At 39.9% G+C, this 12968-nt stretch overlaps 1 protein-coding gene and 1 pseudogene across 6 annotated transcripts in view; one reads left to right on the top strand and one right to left on the bottom strand.

The window, feature by feature from the left end:
- Positions 1 to 12968, top strand: part of KANSL1 (KAT8 regulatory NSL complex subunit 1) — a 199195-nt gene that overhangs the window by 118403 nt on the left and 67824 nt on the right. The window lies entirely within an intron of this gene.
- Positions 6302 to 7904, bottom strand: LOC308636315 (SIN3-HDAC complex-associated factor-like; annotated as a pseudogene). Its single transcript has one exon. The product of its transcript is annotated as an SIN3-HDAC complex-associated factor-like (transcript).

The raw sequence follows: 12968 nt of genomic DNA, 5'->3' as shown, positions 1-12968 counted from the left end.
TCTTCCTGTAATGTTTTGCCAAGGATTTTTTGAAGAGATGGTTTTCTAGCTAGCTGCGAATTCTTTTAACTTTTGTTTATCGTGGAAGGTTTTAATTTCATCTTCCATACTGAAGCTTAATTTTGCCGGATACACGATTCTTGGTTGGAACCCATTTTCTTTCAATGTTTGAAATATGTTATTCCAGGATCTTCTAGCTTTCAGAGTCTGTGTTGAGAGATCAGCTGTTATCCTGATTGGTTTACCCCCAAATGTAATCTGCTTCCTTTCTCTTGTAGCTTTTAAAATTCTCTCCTTATTCTGTATGTTGGACATCTTCATTATAATGTGTCTAGGTGTGGATCTCTTATGATTTTGCACATTCGGCGTCCTGCAGGCTTCTAGGATTTGGGATTCTGTTTCATTCTTCAAGTCTGGGAAGTTTTCTCTTATTATTTCATTGAATAGATTGTTTATTCCTTTGGTTTGGAGCTGTGTTCCTTCCTGTATCCCAATGACTCTTAAGTTTGGTCTTTTAATGTTATCCCATATTTCTTGGATGTTCTGCTCATGGTTTCTTAGCAAACTTGCTGAGCTGTCTATGTTCTTTTCAAGTTGAAATACTTTGTCTTCATTGTCTGATGTTCTAACTTCTAAGTGATCTACTCTGCTGGTAGTATTCTCAATTGAGTTTTTAAGTTGGTTTATTGCTTCCTGCATTTCTAGGATTTCTATTTGTTTTTTATTACCTCTATCTCCCTGTGTAATTGATCTTTTACTTCCTGGATTTGTTTATGTAGTTCCTTGTCAAAGTGATCTTTCATTGTCTGATTTTGCTGTCTCATGTCTTCCTTGAGACTCCAGATCATCTGAAGCATGTATATCCTGAACTCTTTATCTGACATTCCATCTGTTGCAGGTATTACCTCTTCTAAAGTTGAGTTGACCTGCATTGCTTGTGGTCCTTTCTTTCCTTGTCTTTTCATACACTCACGTTTCTTTCTGCTTTGTGAAACTGTTGTGTTTTTGAAATTTTCCCCCTATTTATTTATATTGCTCTTGTATAGTTGGGAAATCTCCCTTGCAGGGCGGGTAGTGGCTGTGCTCCTCCTCTAATTAGGGTGATCTGTCTACCACGCTGGTCAGTCGCAGGTCTGCCCACCCTGCGGGCACGGGTGGCAGCTCTGCTCTGCCCCCACTCCAATTGTGGTGACGTAACTACCATGCCCTCCGGTCATTGGTCCTGATCCTAATGTGGGCGGCGGCTCTGCTCGGCCCATACTCCAATTGGTGTGACGTGTCTACCGCGCTGGCAGGCCTCTAGGCCTGTTCCGCCGGTGGGTCGCAGGTCTGCCTACCTTGCGGGCTCGGGCGGCAGTTCTGCTCAGCCCCCACTCCCAGTGGGGGTACCTGACTGCCTCTCCAACGGGTCGCTGGGCCTTTTCCGGACACGGGCTTCGGCTCTGCTCCACCCCCACTCCAACCAGTGTGACGTGACTGCCTAGGTGCTACTTGTCCACCATGCTGGCAGGCTACCGGGCCTGTCCTGCCCAGTGGGTTGCAGGTCTGCCTACCTTGCAAGCTCAGACGGCGGCTCTGCACAGCCCCCACTCCAAATAGGGTGACTTGGCTACTGCGCCGTCGGGTCGCTGGTCCTGTTCTAGGCGTGGGCGGCTACTCTCCTCGGCCCCAGCTGCAGTTGGGGTGACGTGATACCACGCCGGCGGGTCACTTGGCCTTCTCTGGGCGCAGGCGGTAGCTCCACTCTGCCCCCCTGACCACCACAGCACCCAGCAGGACCCGGACCGAGAAGCAGTCACCGCAGGTTTCCCAGCCCTGGGCCAAAGCAGCTTCGGGAGCCAGAACCCGGCCTCTCCGATCCCGGCCACGGCTCTGCTAGGAGCAGGCTCCAAGGAGCGACCCCCACGGGTTCCCCAGCCCCAGGCCAAAACTGTTCCGGGAGTCAGGGCCCAGCCGCGCCGAGCTCAGCGCACGTTCCACTTGTAGCTGGCCTCAACATGCTGTCTCCGCAGGTTCCCCGGCCCTGGGCCAAAGCAGCCCGGGGAACCAGAATCCGGCCGCTCAGAGCCCGGCGCACGCCTTGCCAGGAGCGAGCTCCAAGGAGTATTCTCCACAGGTTCTCCAGCCCCGAGCCTGAGCGATCTGTCTGCGAGACGCAGGCAAATACCAGCCTGAAATCACCTGTTCCGTAGCTGAATGAGCTGAGATCAGTAGAAAATAGGGATGATTACATCAGCTCTCCAAAATGGTGGCTGCTATCCTCCTCCGTGGTCCGACCGGTGTCGAGAATTGAACTGGACCGCTTCTCTCCTCTGTCTCAAAGCCGGAACTCAGCACTAAGCACGGCCATTGCACCACTGGCAGGAGCCCCCAGAATCCGCATCGCTGCACTCCCGCTCTGGCACCTCGCCGTTTCCTAGCGCGCGCTGCAGACTCCAGCTGCGGGGCAATCCGCCGATCAGGCAATGCGACCCTCCGTGCGGAGAAATCGCCCGCGACCGAGCCCCCGCAGCCGAACCTCGCACAATGGAAATCCGTCCACTAGATTCTGGAGCACCTCAATTTCACTGGAAATTCCCAACAAGATAGCCTTCAGCTGTTTCACCTCGTCTTTCTCCCACACAGTGACGCGGCACACTGGGGTGATGCACTCCCTTCGCCGCCATCTTCAAAACTTTTGTTTAACTCTTATCAGCTTGCCCTAAGAGCTTGTCAGATTGAGTTGAACTAGAACTCTGGGCAAGTTGTTGAATCTTTCAGGGACACCCCCCCACCCCCCACCCCCACCCCACCCCCCGCCACACACACACTTATTTTTTGTACCAGAAATTGAAGCCAGGGGCTCCTAACCATTGAAGTACACCCCCCCCCCCGCCTGCCCCTAATTTTGAGATAGGGTCTTGCTGAGTTGCTGAAGCTGGCTTTTGAATTTGCAACTCTCCTGCCTCAGCTTCCCCAGCTGCTAGGATTACTGGTGTGCGCCACTACACCTAGCTTAGGTCCCATTTTGGTTTCACTTTGCTCATTTAAAAATTGAGAGACTTAGCTGGGCGCATTAGGGTACATCTGTAATCCTAGTCACTTCTTAGACCAGCCTCAGCAACTTAGCAAGACCCTGTCTCGAAAATAAAAAGGGGATGTGGCTCAGTGATTAAGTGCCCCTAGTCACCACCCCAGTCACCACCCTCCCCCAATTTTGAGATGCTTAAAGATAATTCTGAAGTTTCTTTCAGTTTTAAAGTTCAGTCACCTTTTGAAAGGGTATTTTAGATTTTGACTTGGCATTATGATTTAATCAAGATCCTAAGACTTAAAGTCTCCCAAGTCTTCCAAGACTTAAAGTCTAGGTAAGAAAGATTTTATATATCTAAGGAATAGAATTTTACTGAAGTATCTAGAGTGAATTAAGTCTTGCAAACATTTATCTGGGTATATCTATTCTTCCCCCATATGTTGCATATTCAGGATATGTTTTGTGCTGATGGTTACAGGTTTGTCACATCTTGTAAATCAAGCACCTTGAAGATTTTTTAGTTCAAAACACTAGTTCTAAGGATGAGAGAACTGAACTATATTTAAAGGACATGATCTACAATAAGATAAACATTTGAGCCTATAAAAATATAATAAATAATAATACAATAAATAAAATAAATATAAATAATACACGATGTAATATATATTAATATATAATGACAATAATAAATACCACAAAATACCAAGGGTCACTGTCCCTTCATTTGTGACAATCAAAAATGTCTTCAAATATTACCAGGTATTCTCTGGAGAACAGAAGCACCCAGATTAAGAATAATGGGTGAAATCAAGTCATATTCTTAAAAACATTAGAAATACTTTTGAAGGGAGGTCATCTTTCTTATGTTTATGTAAAGTTCTGATGTTTAGATGATACAGAGAAAGGTTAATTCCTGGAATTCAGTGGCCTTTTTTTTTCGTCTTCCATATTCTTTATAGTTCCATTTCATTTATTCATGTTTAAAATTCTCTGATTTACCTTTTTTATTGAAGTGTTAATTATGAAAATAAAACACACTTAGCAATTTAAAACAGTACAGAGGGCTTTAAAATAAGTCTCACAAAACATTTGTTTAAAAGTCTTTTTGTTTTCACATGCATTCATTTTTGGCATTTTTCTTTATTAACTATACTTGCGTCATTGGGGATTGAATTTAGGGGATGCTCTACTTTTGTTTTGTTTTTAGACAGTCTCTCACTAAGTTGCCCAGGCTGGCCTTGAATTTCCAATTCCCCTGTCTCAGCCTCCCAAGTTGCTAAGGTGTTTTCAAACTATGGTGTATTGTAGATGTTGTTTCAGGGTAGTATGTAAAGATCTAATTCATTCATTTTGTTTTGTTTTTTCTAGTACTGAGGATTGAATCCAGGGTCTCACACATTATAGGCAAATGTTCTAGCACTGAACTTTTACCTCCAGCCCTTTTATTTTGAGGGTAGGGTCTTGCTAAGTAGCCAAGACCTTGAACTTGGAGACATCCTGCAAGACAAGCCTAACCCATTCTTAATGATTATATAATATTTCTTTTAGTAGTTATTGAATGTACTTAGCCATTTGCCTTTGGAAAACATGATTGATTTCTAATAGTTAACATCATTATATGGTGCTTTTATTTCTGTGGGATGAAATCTCAAAGTGTTGTAATTGGTAATTAGATGCTACCAGATAATTTTTGAGAAAATGAACGTTTCTGATTTCTGGGTTTCTTCTGATCTTTAAGAATGCTTCCGGATGTGGTGATTATGTGAAGTCTTTAGTCACTTAATATTTATTTTGTATGTACATGAAATAGGAATTCCTCCTCCCTATCAAATGTATGGTTGGTTGTGTCAATATCAACAATTAAATAGAGCATTCTTTCCTCTGAGATGATGAAACTTAAAATCATGAGATTGAATATGGTCACTTAGGAAGTATGTGTGGAAGAGATTTGGCCTGTGGAGTCTGTGTAGAAATTGTAAATGACAAGAGAAAAACCAGGTTAATATGATGTCTTGAAAGATAAGCTAAGTATTTGTTTGTTTGTTTTATTTTCTAATAAGACTAAATTTATTCAATAACCTAGTAAAAGTTTTGATTATAAGTATCCAACAGTATAAAAAGTATAAAACAGATCTGTAGATTTCTAATATATTAATACAAAGTTCATGACTACCTACAGTACATTCTACAGGCAAAGAAAGGTGTAAGGGGAAAAAGAAGACTGTGGTTGAGGTCTAGTAATAAATAAATAAATACAGAAGTAGAGATGATCCATATTATAGTGTATTTTACCACCAATACTACAGCCAAAATGTACAAAAAAAAAAAAACCATTTCAAAATAACTCAGGAGAATGATAACGGCTGGACTCTTGTAATACATCTCAAAGGCTATGGGAGAGCCAACCCAACTCACTGTGTAGTCTGTGCATATGGTGGCTTGTAGCATGCAGGTATTTTCTCAAAAGGAAGAAATATAAGTTTAGATTAAGAACTATAAAACTATAGGTACCCATAAAAAGTGGCTTAGTCCTTACTGTGATGCTATCCAATTTTTATAATCCAGTTTTAAAAATAAGCACTGAGTCATGTTATTACAAGGCAGGCAGATATTTGCCTCCCTCATGTATGGAAAGTTTGAACTGGTGCTATTTTTTTCCTGAATTTTTAGAAAAGAAGCAATAAGAATACTTTGGTTTGGGTTCAATAAGAGGCTTTTAATAAGGATTTTAGAATTAAAAGCTCCAGTTTCCGCATTATCTCAATGTTCAGAAAGCCTGACTATAGAAGAAGCCAAACCAACACTAACCCCCTTAGCAATAACCCACCTTTCTTCTTAGTAAATTTTACTTTTAAATAGTGAAAAAAAAACACCAAAACCCCAACAGGTTAAAACAAGTCAAACACCTACTCTATGCAGATAGAACCTTCACAAAGGTCAACTGATGTAATCCAGAGCTAAAACTGAATTGTGAAGATTTCAGTGAAGTCACCAGTCATGTAACACAAATAAAGTCAATTATTTACACACTTGGGCAAGCCCGACAAGCAACGTGCCCAAGAAGCATTAACCTTTGCTTTGTGCCATCCTGAAGATTTGCACATAGTTTAACATTTTTTTTTTAAAGAGAGAGGAGAGAGAGAATTTTCATATTTATTTTTTAGTTATTGGCGGACACAACATCTTTGTTTGTATGTGGTGCTGAGGATCGAACCCGGGCCGCACGCATGCCAGGCGAGCGCGCTACTGCTTGAGCCACATCCCCAGCCCCAGTTTAACATTTTTAAGAGTGTGTTTTCCACGGTGTGGTAATGCTTTGGTACTATTCATATAAGATCTCATCTATCCCACCTACTCACCTCTTCTCCAAGAGGAGATTTCATTCTGCTTGAAAAGTTTCACATAAATTAAAATCTTTAACAAATATTAATATGAAGGAAGGTGACACAGGATGTAACACATACAGTCAAGCTTCTCTCTATATAATTAGAAATTACTTCCTCTGTCAAGGTATTTGCACCAAAAAGCTCAGTCTGTCCTGCTTAATAATCATCAGTAGTACAGGTTTTTGATTCATCAGAAAGTTGGAGAGACTCAATTATATCAAAATTACTAACAGCTACCTCTAGGGGCAAGACATGTTATTGAGTTATGACAAATCTACTAACATGAGGGAAAACAAGTGTAGCCAGCCATCTTTAAAAAATGCCCCAACCACTGCTTCTCAATATAGAAAGACTAAAAACTACATATGGTTTATCATACAACAAATCCCATCTGTGTCCCCTGAAATTCCCCTAATTTAATTCATTAGAAGGGGATTATTTAAAAAAAAAAAAAAAGACTTAAAGAGCACTTTAAAGCAGCATTCAGCTTTCCTATGAAATACTCAGCATCTTAAATATTATGTACACTTCTTTTTTCTTTTAGTAAGCTAGACACTGGCTTCAAAGTTTATGGGACTGGAGGAAAAAATAACCCATTCAAAACTATTCTAGAAAATTGTCTTTTGGCAGAATAGCAGGTATCCAAGTTAAAAATAGTAAGGTCAGTTTGTTGCTTTGTGGTCTTTTCAAAATTTAAATCATTTTTGTTCCCCTTCTACATAAACCTCAGTCACCACTCCTGAGTGGAGATGGGCAGAGGTTCGGGCCCCTGCTCCTCTGGCTTCTCTGCAGCTGTCGTCTTATTGCTGCAGCAAGGCCTGAATAGATGTGTGTCAATGAGGACTTCTCCAAAATGGCCTTTATAGATAATCCCACAACAAATTTTCTGTCTTTTCCAGTAAGTAAGATCTAAAAAGGAAAAAACTGGTGTTTTATTAGAGCCAGAAGCCATTTCTGTATCTGAGCCATCATCTGACTGGTTACTATAACAAGGAGATTGAGCTGGGGAGGCACTTGAGGTGGTACTGTGAGCATCAGAATTGTGACATTTAAATTCCTTCTGCAGTTTACTGATCTGGTTGCTTTTTATCCTGTTTCCAGATAGAGTTTTTATTTTCTTTGGTTTCAAAGTAGTCTTTAGACTAGGTCCTGCCCTTGCGTCTACCACATGATTCCAGTTTTTTTTTTTTTTTTGAACCTGCTGGTAACTTCTTTCATCTTTTCACAAGCAGAACACAGGCATTACAGATGTCTCCTGAACAAGTCTCATGCAACCCAAAAACAGCTCTGGAAGTCCTTTTCATAACGTTTACTATCAGTCAATCGAGAACTGGAGGACTTAGCTCTGCAAATACAGCAATCTTCTATACTTCGGTACATCTTTGGCTTGTGAAAACCAAACATCTTTTCTTCTGGGCAAAAGCCTTCCCAAAACTGCCAATCCACGCGCAATAGCGTCCCCGAGGTGCGGAGTGCACACCAGGCCAACCCCCTCCAAGCGCTCCCTCTCAACTCTAAGCCAAGTATTTGAAAGAATAATCATCTATGTTAGATGCTGTTGATAGCTTGAAGATGGTAAAGATTGGGAATTGGATAGTGGATTAGATGTCTGTGGTTTCCTTGTCTAGTAGTTTTAGTCCAGTAATGGGGTTTAAAACCTGAATTGAATAAATAATAGAAGGAAAGTAATTAGAAATAATGAATATTTTCAGTAAAATGAAATTAAAAGGGAAAATTGGCAGTAATGTTTCCCATGGCTTATTGGAAGCTCAACTGTGCTGTTGATTAGAGGGCCCCTTTGTGTTTCCTCCTGGAAGGAATGAGCCTGACCGAGCCACTTTTTTATTCTCTTGCAAATGAAGAAACCAGGTTTTTGTATCACCTTCCGACAGTTCATCGTCCTCTTTCTACCTTTCAGAGTTTTTGTTTGGTTTCTTCTTGCATCATGTCCAGGATTTATAGTTGTATTTATAACCCAGATGAACTGGGAGAAAAGGAGTCTGTATCATCTTCCCTAGAAATTCTTCAGATGAACTGGGAGAAAAGGAGTCGGCATCATCTTCCCTAGAAATTCTTTTTAAGAACTTGATAAATTAACATACTAACATTTGGTTCAATTTCATTTTCTTGAAAATGTGTTGTTTCTAAACCTCAGTATCTCTTGAGTAATGGTTCTGAAATACTTGGCATAAGAACTAAGAGGAGTGGTGTCTTATTCATGCAGAACTCTAGGACTCACTTCTATTCTCTGAAGTAATTTTTATACTCACTGAAGTTGGAGCATCATTCCTGGAGGATGAGCATTAATAAGAACTTTTGTTCTTTGATTTTTTTCAATAACTAAGTGATGCTAGGTGATGGGGCCAGGATTTAGAACTCAGTGTTTATTGATTTCTAATACCTTACTCTTTTCCAACAGGTGTATTTTATTTTGAAAGAGGAGAATAAATGTTTTTCTATAGGAATTCTATTACATACAGTTAGCCTATTGTGCTTAATGCAAAGATTTCTCTGATTGTTCCAGGGATGCCCACAAACAAGTTCTGTTTATGGAATATGGGGGTAGACAAGGAAAGGGAAGGCTCAGGCACTTACCAACTCTGTCAAAACATGTTCTTTTCTACTCTTTCACTCTTCTTTAAGTAGCCCAGGGCTAAGTAGTTGGGAAAATTATTGTTTTTTTTTCTCTTGATTTTAGTTATGATTGTTGTCATCTCTTGCTTAAATAAGTAAATTGGATCAAATAATGGCTAGTCTTATACTTTTAAGATATAGTTTTTGAGTGAGTGGGATGATTTTTAAATTTTTTTGGTTGTAGTTGGACAAAATTTTTATTTATTTGTTTTTATGTGGTGCTGAGGATCAAACCCAGCACCTTGCATGTGCTAGGTGAGCGCTCTACCACTGAGCCATAACCCCAGCCCCTATTTTTTTGTGTGTAGTTGTAGATAGACAGAATGCCTTTATTCTGTTTATTTTTATGTGGTGGTGAGAATCGAACCCAGTGCCCCACGTATGCTAGCCAAGCGCTCTACCACTGAGCCATAACCCCAGCCCCCTTATATTATGATTTTTGAAAGAGAAATTATCATACATATTATTCTAATCTCAGTTTGACTTTGGGGTTGCCACTCGGGCACACAACTACTGAGACACATTCCCAGCCCTTTTTTGTATTTTATTTAGAGACAGGGTCTCACTGAGTTGCTTAGGGCCTCGCTAAGTTTCTGAGGCTGGTTTTCAACCTGTGGTCCTCTGGCTCAGCCTCCTGAGCTGCTGGGATTACAGGAGTGTGCCACTGCTCCCAGCTTCAGTTTGACTTTTGAAAGATTGTGAAATGATAACTACTCTAAAAAGATGGGCTCTCTGAGAAGTAAAATAGGCAGAAAATGGATTCATTCTGGAGGAACAGTTTCGAGTATCAGTAGTTTGAATAACTAAGAGACTTTGAGAGCCTTTCATTATTAACTTTGTCATTTTGCTTTATTGTTGAAACATGACATGGTCCTATTCTCTAGTTCTGCTGTGTGTGTGTGTGTGTGTGTGTGTGTGTGTGTGTGTGTGTGTGAGAGTGAATGTTGCTGGAGATCGAACCCAGGGCCTTGTGCATGCAGGACAATCACTCTACCAACTGAGTTATATCGCCAGCACCTTGGGTCTTATACTGTAGGTAGGTCTTATACCTGTAGGTAGACCAGGATTTTGTTTGAAATCATGCTTAAATCTGGTGTCCAATCCTATAGCCAGCCAAGAACAGTAAACCACTTCCATACTTCCTTGTCTTGCCTTGTTTTTCTCTTGTTGGAATACTTCAGAGATTTCCTAGGCATTTTGAGTTTATCAGGCTGCAGTTGGGTGGTTTTTTTTTTGTGTGTGTGTGTTTTAAACAAAGTAAGGGATTAGATAAATCAATTTCATATTTGTGTTTCCTGGGAATTGCTTATTCATAAAATACATGGTAGTGTCCACAAGGAAGTGTATGGATCATATAGTTTAAGACCAATAATGTATATGACATAACTTGGAAATATAGAACATCTACATAACAAAATAACAAAAAATAAGAGGATTACACTAAGCTGGAAGAATACAAGTAATGAGTTGTGAGATGCAATATAAAAGACTTTTTCAGAAAGAGGTGGGTTTTGGGGTTAGAACATGCTCCCAGATATTTTCAGATTACACAAAACAAATTGACCTGAGTAGTCTGAGGGGCAGGGCTGGAGAATTATTTCATTGCTTTTATTGCACTTGACACAGTTGATAAAAAAAAGTTTGCCATGGAGAGGAGTTAAATTACCTCTATAGTTTTCTAAAGATTGGGTGTGTTTTAATACTTACTTCCACCTCAAACATGTAAAATGAAATGCACAAAAGCTCAAATAATTTATCAGCTGACCTACAGAAAAGTACATGTATGAAACTGAAGGTAGTTTAGAGGTGATTAGTTTATAAAATTAAAGTACAGACCTTGTTGCAGAGATATGGATCTATAAAATCTACAATGTGGGAAGTTCTAAAGAAATTTTCATTTGAAAAGAATCATTAAAAAATGACTTTATGACACTTGTCAGTAAATGGATGGATCTGGTGACTAAACTAAGTGAAATAAGCCAATCCATAAAAAACAAAGGTTGAATGTTCTGATTTGTGTGTGCTCGAGTGCACGGGGCAGGGGGGTGTAAAAGTTCAGTGGATTAGACAAAGGGGAATGAAGGGGGGAGGGAGTGGGGATAGGAACAGTGGAAAGAATCTTAACATGACTTTTCTATGTACATATGTGAGTGCATCACAGTGAATCTCCACATCATGTACATTTACGAAACTGGCATTGTAATTAGAACAAGCATACTTCATGTTTGTATAAATATGTCGGAGATACTCTACTTTCATATATAACTAAAAAGAACAACAAAAAAAGATCATTAAAGAATGGTAGGGCCAGTGATTAGGATTACTTAACATAATTTCATAAAATTTAACAAGGATTACAGGTTCTGTGTGATCTGGCCCTACTTAACCTCTATCCATTGCCAATTTGAGCACACTCTTCCCAGTTCACCAGCAGACCTCCTGACCTGTAATACTTGTATATATGTTATTTCTTTTGAGAGACATATCACAGACCTCCCCTTCTGTCTTTCTTGTTCTCTACCCCTGCTCCATTCCCAATGCCAGCTTGCCATTCTAATTCATGCTTTTGAGCTTGGTTTAAATGTTAGTACCAGAACAGTCTTTCCAGATCTTCCAATCTAATTGGACTTTATAGTTATTCTCTCTTACATTTTATATGATTGTTTATTAATTTATGTCATCCCCACTAAAATCTAAACCTAATGAGCCACACAATTCTTGTTTATTACTATATCTGGCACCTAGAGTTATCACTGGTAAATTATAGTTGTGTAAATATTTGTGTAAATGGGAGGAGGGCAAGGGAAGAAGAGTCCCATATGGGATTGAGTTTTTTCCACTGAATATACAAATCTTATTTTTTCATTAGCAGAAATAGTCTGGTTTAAATAATAAGACAAAGGGGTTAAGTTTAAGTTCAGTCCCTAGAGACTGTCAGGATGAGTCAGCAGTTTAGAAACAGCTCTGGTACATTTGTTTCCTGTTGCCACAAACTTGCAGAAAGCTGATGTAACCTAATTAGAGTGACTGATGGGAATGTGCTAAGAGAATGTTTGTCTAAGTTTGTTTTCGTGGGATTTATTTTACATAAGGGCTGTTTAATGCTGGACAATTTGGTTCTTTTTCCCTCTCCTATATTTTATTTCTTCAACTCATTGTACGAGGTGGGGAGGGTAATGTTACTGATGTTGTGCTGATGTTGAGAATTATTACATAACACCCTACCATACTGGGGATTGAACCCTGAGAGTTCTCTACCACTGAGCTATACTTATACTCCCAGACCATTTTTATTTTGAGACAGTTTCCCTAAACTGCCCTGGCTGGCCTTAGATCTGTGCCTCAGACTCGCTGGGATTACAGGCTAAGTGAAAACACCTGTACTTCTTTAATTTGTCTTTTGGATTTTTAGTTGTTCATGGACTTTTATTTTTGCTTATTTACATCCAGTGCTGAGAATCGAACCCAGTGCCTCACACATGCTAAGCAAGCACTCTACCATTGAGCTAGAGCCCTAGCCCTGGATATTTCTTTTCATCTTATTATCCCCCCACTTCCTTTTTTGTACCATTTATGGTATGGAATATATGGAATTGAAATTCAAGGTTATTTTTATGAAATAAATTGTTTATCTAATACTGTGTACATTACAGTTAGAATTGTACAACTTTATGAATATCATAACCCTGTGAGGCAGATATTGTTATTTCCAAAGGTCAGTTTACATGTCCATGATCATAAAAAGTAAATAAAAGAATTTGTTGAGAAACTCTCTTTCTGCTCTGTCCTGTTTCTTTCATACTGCTTTTGTGCTTTATAGTGAATACTTAAGGGTCACCCCCTTCCCCACTTGAGTCTGTAATTTCAGGATTAATGTCTCTTGGTGACCCTTACTTTGGATATCAGGAATTGGGCAGTTGTAGGTATTGGAT

Source organism: Spermophilus citellus, assembly GCF_964194105.1.
Source record: "Spermophilus citellus genome assembly, chromosome: 17".
In the NCBI taxonomy this organism is placed as follows: Eukaryota; Metazoa; Chordata; class Mammalia; order Rodentia; family Sciuridae; genus Spermophilus; species Spermophilus citellus.
The sequence above is the reverse complement of the archived record's forward strand: the minus strand, read 5'-3'. Positions and strand labels throughout refer to the sequence as shown.